The following is a 15,204-nucleotide window of genomic DNA, read 5'->3' on the forward strand; positions in this document are numbered from 1 at the left end:
ATCTAGCATTTTAGTAAGGAGCTTGTCGGAGTATTTGTATAGTTGTAAGATTATTTGTTATTTTATGAGAAATTTCTTTATTCATAGCACATGGGCCATCATAGTTGAAGCATAAAGATTGGCATGGTATGCGTAGGTCTGTAAAATGTCCTGACAGTGATGTTCATAGGGACTTGTTGTATACTTTGATTCTTCATCTGTTTAACAGTAGACATAAGAAATGTATTAGTGGAGCAAGTAGCTGTGAAATTAGTAGTGTATGATTGATAGTATGGACGTGGCGCTTGAAGGAAGTGTTTGTTTAGCTGTGGGTGTTTTCATAATTGCCATGTGAGGAGAAGCAATACTCGTGATAGGCGACGAGAGGTACAGAGAGAAACACATTTATTGCGAGTATTGTATATCAGCAGCTCTTGGGCGGGTATCAAGTAAGACGCAAAGTGAAACGAAAGAGGAAGTATGCATGAAAGTGGCCAAATATCGACAAGAGTTCGCACTGTTAGGGTGAGGTGAATAAGCTAGTGCGGTGCGAAAATTTTCGAAGAGAGAGGCGGTTTTAAAGAAAGCACAAGAGTCCTATGAATGCCCTCTTGTGTGTTTCTCTTTCAGTGGCTATTTGGCATGTCTGCTTGCGCCATAGAAAGCTACTGTATGTGCCCCAGGCCCCCATCTAGCGGCCGGAGGTGCAAGCGGTGTTTACATACAGTCTCGCCTGAGGCAATGGTCTCTCATTTCGGAACGCAAGAAGCACTAGTAGCGCACAAAAATAGCCGAGTGAGATCATTGCGGCCAAGTAAGGGTAGAAGTAGGTTCTTTGCAGAATGTCTGAGCTTAAGAAATTCTTCGATAAGTAAATCGCGAAATGTGAAGAATGTGTCGTATTCTCGTAGGGCGTGTTGACGGTCTCGTGGCATAAGTAGCGAGCGGTGATAGCTTGCAAGCAAGATCATACTTCACAGGATCATTTCTGTAGTATGTCTTCAACTCTCTCTAGTTCAACGCTGGAGTAGACGTAACCACGATGATGAGTGGTAGCACTCTCCCTGAGCGTGAGGCTTGCGATCAAGATTCATCGCATCTTGGTTGTAATCGATGATCGTTCACCACATTCTGAGGGATGTGGGAAGGGAATAGCGCTTTCCGAGTGGTGGTTTTATTATATAGATTAGAAGCATAAGTCATACTGTTGGTATCGGGACCCGCGTCGTTGCAGAAATGTCGCTACAGGTTGTGGAAAGACTTCGATTGCGACATGTCATGAAAGCCTCGTGGAAGTTTCTCGAGTGGCACGGGGACGAGCCATTTGATTTGGCCTGCTCCAAGTGCTAGGCTTGGATGACAACGACGTACTTTTGAGTTACAAGAATGAGTGAGCAACACAAGAAGAGTGCAATTGATGACCATAAAAAGCTGACACACAACACAGTCTCGATAATCACCACTAATGCATGATGTACGAAACATTTAGGAGGAGCACGTTTGGCTAGCAAACATGAATTGAGTGATTTGCAAGGCAGTGTTATCTGCAAGAAGGAATGCATGAAATTCGCAAATGAATAAGACTGGTTCAAATACTATCGAGAGAAATTTTATTTCTGTTGTCAACTAGTATTAATTAGTTGTGTGGGAGCAGGGGGATATTTCCCTTGCACCATACATCTACATACACGTTGCGTGTGATGTGGCCTAGTTTTGCGTACAAAGAACTATCTAGTTGTCAGTTTTTTGAGTGAACGAGTGTGGTGGGGAGGAGAGAGATTAGTGTTAGATGCAGAGCAGTGCGGGCAGTTGTGTGTCGGACGTTGTATGTCGGACGGTGGGTCGCCGACAGGAATTATGCGTGCTGCCATCTGTCGGCAGGTGAGGTAATGAAGCAGCTTGAATGGTGACAGAAATGATGAAAATAGTTATCTAAAGAGTAATAGCGACGACAGTTGGCAGACACTTATTTCAGCGTTGACAGTTAGTTTGGGGTGTGTGCTTGCATGACACTGGAAGTCTGTTGACGGTAGAGAAGTAGACAAGACGGCAAGAATTTTCGGCGTTCTCGCGGAGAAGTAATAGAGAAGCAGCCATAAGTATTGAAGTGAGGGCGTTGATCGGCACTCTGGTTTCCCTTCAAACCGAATAAATCTTTCGCCTTTTACTAAAGATTTCCGTGGAGGGGAACATTAAATGAGTCTAGAAGGTATTTTTTGTAGTGCTCGGCTATTGCTGAGCCACAATCACAAGTAAAACGTAATGTGAGTAGCAAGAGGTAGATTGTGTTGTGAGAATGAAGGGCGTGGATTAGCGGATCACGTTTGACCTGAAATGGCGTGCAGTGTGTTAGACGATTGTGTAGAGAGAGAGAGAGAGAGAGAGGGGGGGGGGGTAGAGGGGGACAGAGCTATTTATTGTCCTGCAAACTCTTGGTGAACCCTTTCCGTACCTCAGTTGTAGATGATTTGAGAATGTTTACTTGCACTGCAGTTGCACAACAGCATATAAGCTGATATTTGGAAGTGAATGATGAATGATTGTCTTTGTAATAAATACTGGTATGTGATAAGTAGATTTTGTTTTGAAAGCCAAAATAATTTTTACCGCAGAAGTTTGTGATTTGTAGGTATGATGTGAGTGAGATTTGGGCTGAAGATGGTGGTTAGTTGGGCAGGATGAGTATTTCAATTGTTTTCAATAGAGTGGATATTAGTGGCACTGGCTTGTTGCCATAATGTGGCATTGGTTCTTTGTTCATAACAGTGTACTCAGTTTTGTAGAAGATTTAGGTGAGAAAGAGACAGTTGTTGAATATGACATAGATAGCTAGAAATGAATTGAGTAGCAATTTCCTGCTAGGTGTAGTTTGGGTATGATGTGTCTCAGTGAGAGATAAATCTTGAAATTGAAGGGTTGTTCCTTGCTACAGTCTTGGAAACTATGTATCTGCTGTTGACTCCAATGTTTTCAAGATTACTTGTGTACAAAATTGGCCAGACTTTGCAGTTTCTTCTTCAATAAATCAGTGGAAGGTGGTGCAGATAATGGTAAAAATGTTCAGTGCCTCCTGTGAGTTGTTGATGCTGCTTGTCTTTTAAGTAAAATTGATAGGGGCTCTTGATTGACCCAGCCATACACAGAGCTGGTGCATACTTGGCTTGAGAAGACTTTGGTCAGTAAATGATGAAATACCGACACAGTGGTCACAACAAAGCTCCTTTCCCTGCATTTTAGTTTCCCTCGGGTATAGAGTGACATGTTATTGGCAGAGGATGTGCAGATAATCACTTTGATCAGGCTGTTCGTTTTTTTAATGCTCTTTTACCAGAATCCATTCATAGTGATTAGTGTGTTCTCTGTTGGAACACGATGAGAACATTGTGTGAAGTGCACAGAAGTAGCTATTTGAGTATGTATGAAAATGTGAGGTAACCACTGTTACTCCTAAATTTCTGTGGAATTAAGTTTTCTGTGTGTGTGTGTGTGTGTTTGAAAATCCCAGAGGTTCAAGTTGGTAGTTTATATGTTGCAAGCGAAAAAAGCTTTTTAGTAAACTGAGGCACTAGCATTAGTTCCCTGTTCACTGTGACAAGGAAGCTAGTATAAAAAGTAGTTTGTGGTTTTGTTTGCAAAGAAGTGATCATGGGATGAAAGCACTGCTTGAGATTATTCTGAGATGATGGGGGGGATTGCTAAACATCTAGCATTTTAGTAAGGAGCTTGTCGGAGTATTTGTATAGTTGTAAGATTATTTGTTATTTTATGAGAAATTTCTTTATTCATAGCACATGGGCCATCATAGTTGAAGCATAAAGATTGGCATGGTATGCGTAGGTCTGTAAAATGTCCTGACAGTGATGTTCATAGGGACTTGTTGTATACTTTGATTCTTCATCTGTTTAACAGTAGACATAAGAAATGTATTAGTGGAGCAAGTAGCTGTGAAATTAGTAGTGTATGATTGATAGTATGGACGTGGCGCTTGAAGGAAGTGTTTGTTTAGCTGTGGGTGTTTTCATAATTGCCATGTGAGGAGAAGCAATACTCGTGATAGGCGACGAGAGGTACAGAGAGAAACACATTTATTGCGAGTATTGTATATCAGCAGCTCTTGGGCGGGTATCAAGTAAGACGCAAAGTGAAACGAAAGAGGAAGTATGCATGAAAGTGGCCAAATATCGACAAGAGTTCGCACTGTTAGGGTGAGGTGAATAAGCTAGTGCGGTGCGAAAATTTTCGAAGAGAGAGGCGGTTTTAAAGAAAGCACAAGAGTCCTATGAATGCCCTCTTGTGTGTTTCTCTTTCAGTGGCTATTTGGCATGTCTGCTTGCGCCATAGAAAGCTACTGTATGTGCCCCAGGCCCCCATCTAGCGGCCGGAGGTGCAAGCGGTGTTTACATACAGTCTCGCCTGAGGCAATGGTCTCTCATTTCGGAACGCAAGAAGCACTGGTAGCGCACAAAAATAGCCGAGTGAGATCATTGCGGCCAAGTAAGGGTAGAAGTAGGTTCTTTGCAGAATGTCTGAGCTTAAGAAATTCTTCGATAAGTAAATCGCGAAATGTGAAGAATGTGTCGTATTCTCGTAGGGCGTGTTGACGGTCTCGTGGCATAAGTAGCGAGCGGTGATAGCTTGCAAGCAAGATCATACTTCACAGGATCATTTCTGTAGTATGTCTTCAACTCTCTCTAGTTCAACGCTGGAGTAGACGTAACCACGATGATGAGTGGTAGCACTCTCCCTGAGCGTGAGGCTTGCGATCAAGATTCATCGCATCTTGGTTGTAATCGATGATCGTTCACCACATTCTGAGGGATGTGGGAAGGGAATAGCGCTTTCCGAGTGGTGGTTTTATTATATAGATTAGAAGCATAAGTCATACTGTTGGTATCGGGACCCGCGTCGTTGCAGAAATGTCGCTACAGGTTGTGGAAAGACTTCGATTGCGACATGTCATGAAAGCCTCGTGGAAGTTTCTCGAGTGGCACGGGGACGAGCCATTTGATTTGGCCTGCTCCAAGTGCTAGGCTTGGATGACAACGACGCACTTTTGAGTTACAAGAATGAGTGAGCAACACAAGAAGAATGCAATTGATGACCATAAAAAGCTGACACACAACACAGTCTCGATAATCACCACTAATGCATGATGTACGAAACATTTAGGAGGAGCACGTTTGGCTAGCAAACATGAATTGAGTGATTTGCAAGGCAGTGTTATCTGCAAGAAGGAATGCATGAAATTCGCAAATGAATAAGACTGGTTCAAATACTATCGAGAGAAATTTTATTTCTGTTGTCAACTAGTATTAATTAGTTGTGTGGGAGCAGGGGGATATTTCCCTTGCACCATACATCTACATACACGTTGCGTGTGATGTGGCCTAGTTTTGCGTACAAAGAACTATCTAGTTGTCAGTTTTTTGAGTGAACGAGTGTGGTGGGGAGGAGAGAGATTAGTGTTAGATGCAGAGCAGTGCGGGCAGTTGTGTGTCGGACGTTGTATGTCGGACGGTGGGTCGCCGACAGGAATTATGCGTGCTGCCATCTGTCGGCAGGTGAGGTAATGAAGCAGCTTGAATGGTGACAGAAATGATGAAAATAGTTATCTAAAGAGTAATAGCGACGACAGTTGGCAGACACTTATTTCAGCGTTGACAGTTAGTTTGGGGTGTGTGCTTGCATGACACTGGAAGTCTGTTGACGGTAGAGAAGTAGACAAGACGGCAAGAATTTTCGGCGTTCTCGCGGAGAAGTAATAGAGAAGCAGCCATAAGTATTGAAGTGAGGGCGTTGATCGGCACTCTGGTTTCCCTTCAAACCGAATAAATCTTTCGCCTTTTACTAAAGATTTCCGTGGAGGGGAACATTAAATGAGTCTAGAAGGTATTTTTTGTAGTGCTCGGCTATTGCTGAGCCACAATCACAAGTAAAACGTAATGTGAGTAGCAAGAGGTAGATTGTGTTGTGAGAATGAAGGGCGTGGATTAGCGGATCACGTTTGACCTGAAATGGCGTGCAGTGTGTTAGACGATTGTGTAGAGAGAGAGAGAGAGAGGGGGGGGGGGTAGAGGGGGACAGAGCTATTTATTGTCCTGCAAACTCTTGGTGAACCCTTTCCGTACCTCAGTTGTAGATGATTTGAGAATGTTTACTTGCACTGCAGTTGCACAACAGCATATAAGCTGATATTTGGAAGTGAATGATGAATGATTGTCTTTGTAATAAATACTGGTATGTGATAAGTAGATTTTGTTTTGAAAGCCAAAATAATTTTTACCGCAGAAGTTTGTGATTTGTAGGTATGATGTGAGTGAGATTTGGGCTGAAGATGGTGGTTAGTTGGGCAGGATGAGTATTTCAATTGTTTTCAATAGAGTGGATATTAGTGGCACTGGCTTGTTGCCATAATGTGGGATTGGTTCTTTGTTCATAACAGTGTACTCAGTTTTGTAGAAGATTTAGGTGAGAAAGAGACAGTTGTTGAATATGACATAGATAGCTAGAAATGAATTGAGTAGCAATTTCCTGCTAGGTGTAGTTTGGGTATGATGTGTCTCAGTGAGAGATAAATCTTGAAATTGAAGGGTTGTTCCTTGCTACAGTCTTGGAAACTATGTATCTGTTGTTGACTCCAATGTTTTCAAGATTACTTGTGTACAAAATTGGCCAGACTTTGCAGTTTCTTCTTCAATAAATCAGTGGAAGGTGGTGCAGATAATGGTAAAAATGTTCAGTGCCTCCTGTGAGTTGTTGATGCTGCTTGTCTTTTAAGTAAAATTGAAAGGGGCTCTTGATTGACCCAGCCATACACAGAGCTGGTGCATACTTGGCTTGAGAAGACTTTGGTCAGTAAATGATGAAATACCGACACAGTGGTCACAACAAAGCTCCTTTCCCTGCATTTTAGTTTCCCTCGGGTATAGAGTGACATGTTATTGGCAGAGGATGTGCAGATAATCACTTTGATCAGGCTGTTCGTTTTTTTAATGCTCTTTTACCAGAATCCATTCATAGTGATTAGTGTGTTCTCTGTTGGAACACGATGAGAACATTGTGTGAAGTGCACAGAAGTAGCTATTTGAGTATGTATGAAAATGTGAGGTAACCACTGTTACTCCTAAATTTCTGTGGAATTAAGTTTTCTGTGTGTGTGTGTGTGTTTGAAAATCCCAGAGGTTCAAGTTGGTAGTTTATATGTTGCAAGCGAAAAAAGCTTTTTAGTAAACTGAGGCACTAGCATTAGTTCCCTGTTCACTGTGACAAGGAAGCTAGTATAAAAAGTAGTTTGTGGTTTTGTTTGCAAAGAAGTGCTCATCGGATGAAAGCACTGCTTGAGATTATTCTGAGATGATGGGGGGGATTGCTAAACATCTAGCATTTTAGTAAGGAGCTTGTCGGAGTATTTGTATAGTTGTAAGATTATTTGTTATTTTATGAGAAATTTCTTTATTCATAGCACATGGGCCATCATAGTTGAAGCATAAAGATTGGCATGGTATGCGTAGGTCTGTAAAATGTCCTGACAGTGATGTTCATAGGGACTTGTTGTATACTTTGATTCTTCATCTGTTTAACAGTAGACATAAGAAATGTATTAGTGGAGCAAGTAGCTGTGAAATTAGTAGTGTATGATTGATAGTATGGACGTGGCGCTTGAAGGAAGTGTTTGTTTAGCTGTGGGTGTTTTCATAATTGCCATGTGAGGAGAAGCAATACTCGTGATAGGCGACGAGAGGTACAGAGAGAAACACATTTATTGCGAGTATTGTATATCAGCAGCTCTTGGGCGGGTATCAAGTAAGACGCAAAGTGAAACGAAATAGGAAGTATGCATGAAAGTGGCCAAATATCAACAAGAGTTCGCACTGTTAGGGTGAGGTGAATAAGCTAGTGCGGTGCGAAAATTTTCGAAGAGAGAGGCGGTTTTAAAGAAAGCACAAGAGTCCTATGAATGCCCTCTTGTGTGTTTCTCTTTCAGTGGCTATTTGGCATGTCTGCTTGCGCCATAGAAAGCTACTGTATGTGCCCCAGGCCCCCATCTAGCGGCCGGAGGTGCAAGCGGTGTTTACATACAGTCTCGCCTGAGGCAATGGTCTCTCATTTCGGAACGCAAGAAGCACTGGTAGCGCACAAAAATAGCCGAGTGAGATCATTGCGGCCAAGTAAGGGTAGAAGTAGGTTCTTTGCAGAATGTCTGAGCTTAAGAAATTCTCCGATAAGTAAATCGCGAAATGTGAAGAATGTGTCGTATTCTCGTAGGGCGTGTTGACGGTCTCGTGGCATAAGTAGCGAGCGGTGATAGCTTGCAAGCAAGATCATACTTCACAGGATCATTTCTGTAGTATGTCTTCAACTCTCTCTAGTTCAACGCTGGAGTAGACGTAACCACGATGATGAGTGGTAGCACTCTCCCTGAGCGTGAGGCTTGCGATCAAGATTCATCGCATCTTGGTTGTAATCGATGATCGTTCACCACATTCTGAGGGATGTGGGAAGGGAATAGCGCTTTCCGAGTGGTGGTTTTATTATATAGATTAGAAGCATAAGTCATACTGTTGGTATCGGGACCCGCGTCGTTGCAGAAATGTCGCTACAGGTTGTGGAAAGACTTCGATTGCGACATGTCATGAAAGCCTCGTGGAAGTTTCTCGAGTGGCACGGGGACGAGCCATTTGATTTGGCCTGCTCCAAGTGCTAGGCTTGGATGACAACGACGTACTTTTGAGTTACAAGAATGAGTGAGCAACACAAGAAGAGTGCAATTGATGACCATAAAAAGCTGACACACAACACAGTCTCGATAATCACCACTAATGCATGATGTACGAAACATTTAGGAGGAGCACGTTTGGCTAGCAAACATGAATTGAGTGATTTGCAAGGCAGTGTTATCTGCAAGAAGGAATGCATGAAATTCGCAAATGAATAAGACTGGTTCAAATACTATCGAGAGAAATTTTATTTCTGTTGTCAACTAGTATTAATTAGTTGTGTGGGAGCAGGGGGATATTTCCCTTGCACCATACATCTACATACACGTTGCGTGTGATGTGGCCTAGTTTTGCGTACAAAGAACTATCTAGTTGTCAGTTTTTTGAGTGAACGAGTGTGGTGGGGAGGAGAGAGATTAGTGTTAGATGCAGAGCAGTGCGGGCAGTTGTGTGTCGGACGTTGTATGTCGGACGGTGGGTCGCCGACAGGAATTATGCGTGCTGCCATCTGTCGGCAGGTGAGGTAATGAAGCAGCTTGAATGGTGACAGAAATGATGAAAATAGTTATCTAAAGAGTAATAGCGACGACAGTTGGCAGACACTTATTTCAGCGTTGACAGTTAGTTTGGGGTGTGTGCTTGCATGACACTGGAAGTCTGTTGACGGTAGAGAAGTAGACAAGACGGCAAGAATTTTCGGCGTTCTCGCGGAGAAGTAATAGAGAAGCAGCCATAAGTATTGAAGTGAGGGCGTTGATCGGCACTCTGGTTTCCCTTCAAACCGAATAAATCTTTCGCCTTTTACTAAAGATTTCCGTGGAGGGGAACATTAAATGAGTCTAGAAGGTATTTTTTGTAGTGCTCGGCTATTGCTGAGCCACAATCACAAGTAAAACGTAATGTGAGTAGCAAGAGGTAGATTGTGTTGTGAGAATGAAGGGCGTGGATTAGCGGATCACGTTTGACCTGAAATGGCGTGCAGTGTGTTAGACGATTGTGTAGAGAGAGAGAGAGAGAGAGAGAGAGAGAGAGAGAGGGGGGGGGTAGAGGGGGGCAGAGCTATTTATTGTCCTGCAAACTCTTGGTGAACCCTTTCCGTACCTCAGTTGTAGATGATTTGAGAATGTTTACTTGCACTGCAGTTGCACAACAGCATATAAGCTGATATTTGGAAGTGAATGATGAATGATTGTCTTTGTAATAAATACTGGTATGTGATAAGTAGATTTTGTTTTGAAAGCCAAAATAATTTTTACCGCAGAAGTTTGTGATTTGTAGGTATGATGTGAGTGAGATTTGGGCTGAAGATGGTGGTTAGTTGGGCAGGATGAGTATTTCAATTGTTTTCAATAGAGTGGATATTAGTGGCACTGGCTTGTTGCCATAATGAGGCATTGGTTCTTTGTTCATAACAGTGTACTCAGTTTTGTAGAAGATTTAGGTGAGAAAGAGACAGTTGTTGAATATGACATAGATAGCTAGAAATGAATTGAGTAGCAATTTCCTGCTAGGTGTAGTTTGGGTATGATGTGTCTCAGTGAGAGATAAATCTTGAAATTGAAGGGTTGTTCCTTGCTACAGTCTTGGAAACTATGTATCTGTTGTTGACTCCAATGTTTTCAAGATTACTTGTGTACAAAATTGGCCAGACTTTGCAGTTTCTTCTTCAATAAATCAGTGGAAGGTGGTGCAGATAATGGTAAAAATGTTAAGTGCCTCCTGTGAGTTGTTGATGCTGCTTGTCTTTTAAGTAAAATTGAAAGGGGCTCTTGATTGACCCAGCCATACACAGAGCTGGTGCATACTTGGCTTGAGAAGACTTTGGTCAGTAAATGATGAAATACCGACACAGTGGTCACAACAAAGCTCCTTTCCCTGCATTTTAGTTTCCCTCGGGTATAGAGTGACATGTTATTGGCAGAGGATGTGCAGATAATCACTTTGATCAGGCTGTTCGTTTTTTTTAATGCTCTTTTACCAGAATCCATTCATAGTGATTAGTGTGTTCTCTGTTGGAACACGATGAGAACATTGTGTGAAGTGCACAGAAGTAGCTATTTGAGTATGTATGAAAATGTGAGGTAACCACTGTTACTCCTAAATTTCTGTGGAATTAAGTTTTCTGTGTGTGTGTGTGTGTGTGTGTGTGTGTGTGTGTGTTTGAAATTCCCAGAGGTTCAAGTTGGTAGTTTATATGTTGCAAGCGAAAAAAGCTTTTTAGTAAACTGAGGCACTAGCATTAGTTCCCTGTTCACTGTGACAAGGAAGCTAGTATAAAAAGTAGTTTGTGGTTTTGTTTGCAAAGAAGTGCTCATGGGATGAAAGCACTGCTTGAGATTATTCTGAGATGATGGGGGGGATTGCTAAACATCTAGCATTTTAGTAAGGAGCTTGTCGGAGTATTTGTATAGTTGTAAGATTATTTGTTATTTTATGAGAAATTTCTTTATTCATAGCACATGGGCCATCATAGTTGAAGCATAAAGATTGGCATGGTATGCGTAGGTCTGTAAAATGTCCTGACAGTGATGTTCATAGGGACTTGTTGTATACTTTGATTCTTCATCTGTTTAACAGTAGACATAAGAAATGTATTAGTGGAGCAAGTAGCTGTGAAATTAGTAGTGTATGATTGATAGTATGGACGTGGCGCTTGAAGGAAGTGTTTGTTTAGCTGTGGGTGTTTTCATAATTGCCATGTGAGGAGAAGCAATACTCGTGATAGGCGACGAGAGGTACAGAGAGAAACACATTTATTGCGAGTATTGTATATCAGCAGCTCTTGGGCGGGTATCAAGTAAGACGCAAAGTGAAACGAAAGAGGAAGTATGCATGAAAGTGGCCAAATATCGACAAGAGTTCGCACTGTTAGGGTGAGGTGAATAAGCTAGTGCGGTGCGAAAATTTTCGAAGAGAGAGGCGGTTTTAAAGAAAGCACAAGAGTCCTATGAATGCCCTCTTGTGTGTTTCTCTTTCAGTGGCTATTTGGCATGTCTGCTTGCGCCATAGAAAGCTACTGTATGTGCCCCAGGCCCCCATCTAGCGGCCGGAGGTGCAAGCGGTGTTTACATACAGTCTCGCCTGAGGCAATGGTCTCTCATTTCGGAACGCAAGAAGCACTGGTAGCGCACAAAAATAGCCGAGTGAGATCATTGCGGCCAAGTAAGGGTAGAAGTAGGTTCTTTGCAGAATGTCTGAGCTTAAGAAATTCTTCGATAAGTAAATCGCGAAATGTGAAGAATGTGTCGTATTCTCGTAGGGCGTGTTGACGGTCTCGTGGCATAAGTAGCGAGCGGTGATAGCTTGCAAGCAAGATCATACTTCACAGGATCATTTCTGTAGTATGTCTTCAACTCTCTCTAGTTCAACGCTGGAGTAGACGTAACCACGATGATGAGTGGTAGCACTCTCCCTGAGCGTGAGGCTTGCGATCAAGATTCATCGCATCTTGGTTGTAATCGATGATCGTTCACCACATTCTGAGGGATGTGGGAAGGGAATAGCGCTTTCCGAGTGGTGGTTTTATTATATAGATTAGAAGCATAAGTCATACTGTTGGTATCGGGACCCGCGTCGTTGCAGAAATGTCGCTACAGGTTGTGGAAAGACTTCGATTGCGACATGTCATGAAAGCCTCGTGGAAGTTTCTCGAGTGGCACGGGGACGAGCCATTTGATTTGGCCTGCTCCAAGTGCTAGGCTTGGATGACAACGACGTACTTTTGAGTTACAAGAATGAGTGAGCAACACAAGAAGAGTGCAATTGATGACCATAAAAAGCTGACACACAACACAGTCTCGATAATCACCACTAATGCATGATGTACGAAACATTTAGGAGGAGCACGTTTGGCTAGCAAACATGAATTGAGTGATTTGCAAGGCAGTGTTATCTGCAAGAAGGAATGCATGAAATTCGCAAATGAATAAGACTGGTTCAAATACTATCGACAGAAATTTTATTTCTGTTGTCAACTAGTATTAATTAGTTGTGTGGGAGCAGGGGGATATTTCCCTTGCACCATACATCTACATACACGTTGCGTGTGATGTGGCCTAGTTTTGCGTACAAAGAACTATCTAGTTGTCAGTTTTTTGAGTGAACGAGTGTGGTGGGGAGGAGAGAGATTAGTGTTAGATGCAGAGCAGTGCGGGCAGTTGTGTGTCGGACGTTGTATGTCGGACGGTGGGTCGCCGACAGGAATTATGCGTGCTGCCATCTGTCGGCAGGTGAGGTAATGAAGCAGCTTGAATGGTGACAGAAATGATGAAAATAGTTATCTAAAGAGTAATAGCGACGACAGTTGGCAGACACTTATTTCAGCGTTGACAGTTAGTTTGGGGTGTGTGCTTGCATGACACTGGAAGTCTGTTGACGGTAGAGAAGTAGACAAGACGGCAAGAATTTTCGGCGTTCTCGCGGAGAAGTAATAGAGAAGCAGCCATAAGTATTGAAGTGAGGGCGTTGATCGGCACTCTGGTTTCCCTTCAAACCGAATAAATCTTTCGCCTTTTACTAAAGATTTCCGTGGAGGGGAACATTAAATGAGTCTAGAAGGTATTTTTTGTAGTGCTCGGCTATTGCTGAGCCACAATCACAAGTAAAACGTAATGTGAGTAGCAAGAGGTAGATTGTGTTGTGAGAATGAAGGGCGTGGATTAGCGGATCACGTTTGACCTGAAATGGCGTGCAGTGTGTTAGACGATTGTGTAGAGAGAGAGAGAGAGAGAGAGAGAGAGGGGGGGGTAGAGGGGGACAGAGCTATTTATTGTCCTGCAAACTCTTGGTGAACCCTTTCCGTACCTCAGTTGTAGATGATTTGAGAATGTTTACTTGCACTGCAGTTGCACAACAGCATATAAGCTGATATTTGGAAGTGAATGATGAATGATTGTCTTTGTAATAAATACTGGTATGTGATAAGTAGATTTTGTTTTGAAAGCCAAAATAATTTTTACCGCAGAAGTTTGTGATTTGTAGGTATGATGTGAGTGAGATTTGGGCTGAAGATGGTGGTTAGTTGGGCAGGATGAGTATTTCAATTGTTTTCAATAGAGTGGATATTAGTGGCACTGGCTTGTTGCCATAATGTGGCATTGGTTCTTTGTTCATAACAGTGTACTCAGTTTTGTAGAAGATTTAGGTGAGAAAGAGACAGTTGTTGAATATGACATAGATAGCTAGAAATGAATTGAGTAGCAATTTCCTGCTAGGTGTAGTTTGGGTATGATGTGTCTCAGTGAGAGATAAATCTTGAAATTGAAGGGTTGTTCCTTGCTACAGTCTTGGAAACTATGTATCTGTTGTTGACTCCAATGTTTTCAAGATTACTTGTGTACAAAATTGGCCAGACTTTGCAGTTTCTTCTTCAATAAATCAGTGGAAGGTGGTGCAGATAATGGTAAAAATGTTCAGTGCCTCCTGTGAGTTGTTGATGCTGCTTGTCTTTTAAGTAAAATTGAAAGGGGCTCTTGATTGACCCAGCCATACACAGAGCTGGTGCATACTTGGCTTGAGAAGACTTTGGTCAGTAAATGATGAAATACCGACACAGTGGTCACAACAAAGCTCCTTTCCCTGCATTTTAGTTTCCCTCGGGTATAGAGTGACATGTTATTGGCAGAGGATGTGCAGATAATCACTTTGATCAGGCTGTTCGTTTTTTTAATGCTCTTTTACCAGAATCCATTCATAGTGATTAGTGTGTTCTCTGTTGGAACACGATGAGAACATTGTGTGAAGTGCACAGAAGTAGCTATTTGAGTATGTATGAAAATGTGAGGTAACCACTGTTACTCCTAAATTTCTGTGGAATTAAGTTTTCTGTGTGTGTGTGTGTGTTTGAAAATCCCTGAGGTTCAAGTTGGTAGTTTATATGTTGCAAGCGAAAAAAGCTTTTTAGTAAACTGAGGCACTAGCATTAGTTCCCTGTTCACTGTGACAAGGAAGCTAGTATAAAAAGTAGTTTGTGGTTTTGTTTGCAAAGAAGTGCTCATGGGATGAAAGCACTGCTTGAGATCATTCTGAGATGATGGGGGGGATTGCTAAACATCTAGCATTTTAGTAAGGAGCTTGTCGGAGTATTTGTATAGTTGTAAGATTATTTGTTATTTTATGAGAAATTTCTTTATTCATAGCACATGGGCCATCATAGTTGAAGCATAAAGATTGGCATGGTATGCGTAGGTCTGTAAAATGTCCTGACAGTGATGTTCATAGGGACTTGTTGTATACTTTGATTCTTCATCTGTTTAACAGTAGACATAAGAAATGTATTAGTGGAGCAAGTAGCTGTGAAATTAGTAGTGTATGATTGATAGTATGGACGTGGCGCTTGAAGGAAGTGTTTGTTTAGCTGTGGGTGTTTTCATAATTGCCATGTGAGGAGAAGCAATACTCGTGATAGGCGACGAGAGGTACAGAGAGAAACACATTTATTGCGAGTATTGTATATCAGCAGCTCTTGGGCGGGTATCAAGTAAGACGCAAAGTGAAACGAAAGAGGAAG

At 42.2% G+C, this 15,204-nt stretch overlaps 8 non-coding genes across 8 annotated transcripts; all 8 read left to right on the top strand.

Moving 5' to 3' along the window:
* The first annotated feature begins 942 nt into the window (after positions 1-942).
* Positions 943-1,149, top strand: LOC126254488 (small nucleolar RNA U3). Its single transcript, XR_007546168.1, has one exon. It is a non-coding gene; the product is annotated as a small nucleolar RNA U3 (small nucleolar RNA).
* A 953-nt stretch (positions 1,150-2,102) lies between these two features.
* LOC126254710 (U5 spliceosomal RNA) lies at positions 2,103-2,221 on the top strand. The gene has a single exon (XR_007546359.1). It is a non-coding gene; the product is annotated as a U5 spliceosomal RNA (small nuclear RNA).
* Positions 2,222-4,622: 2,401 nt separating this feature from the next.
* LOC126254490 (small nucleolar RNA U3) lies at positions 4,623-4,829 on the top strand. Its single transcript, XR_007546169.1, has one exon. It is a non-coding gene; the product is annotated as a small nucleolar RNA U3 (small nucleolar RNA).
* Positions 4,830-5,782: 953 nt separating this feature from the next.
* Positions 5,783-5,901, top strand: LOC126254711 (U5 spliceosomal RNA). The gene has a single exon (XR_007546361.1). It is a non-coding gene; the product is annotated as a U5 spliceosomal RNA (small nuclear RNA).
* A 2,395-nt stretch (positions 5,902-8,296) lies between these two features.
* LOC126254491 (small nucleolar RNA U3) lies at positions 8,297-8,503 on the top strand. Its single transcript, XR_007546170.1, has one exon. It is a non-coding gene; the product is annotated as a small nucleolar RNA U3 (small nucleolar RNA).
* Positions 8,504-9,456: 953 nt separating this feature from the next.
* On the top strand, positions 9,457-9,575 carry LOC126254712 (U5 spliceosomal RNA). The gene has a single exon (XR_007546362.1). It is a non-coding gene; the product is annotated as a U5 spliceosomal RNA (small nuclear RNA).
* Positions 9,576-12,007: 2,432 nt separating this feature from the next.
* On the top strand, positions 12,008-12,214 carry LOC126254492 (small nucleolar RNA U3). The gene has a single exon (XR_007546171.1). It is a non-coding gene; the product is annotated as a small nucleolar RNA U3 (small nucleolar RNA).
* Positions 12,215-13,167: 953 nt separating this feature from the next.
* On the top strand, positions 13,168-13,286 carry LOC126254713 (U5 spliceosomal RNA). Its single transcript, XR_007546363.1, has one exon. It is a non-coding gene; the product is annotated as a U5 spliceosomal RNA (small nuclear RNA).
* Positions 13,287-15,204: the final 1,918 nt, after the last annotated feature.

This window comes from Schistocerca nitens, chromosome 4 (genome assembly GCF_023898315.1).
Source record: "Schistocerca nitens isolate TAMUIC-IGC-003100 chromosome 4, iqSchNite1.1, whole genome shotgun sequence".
NCBI classification, from domain to species: Eukaryota; Metazoa; Arthropoda; class Insecta; order Orthoptera; family Acrididae; genus Schistocerca; species Schistocerca nitens.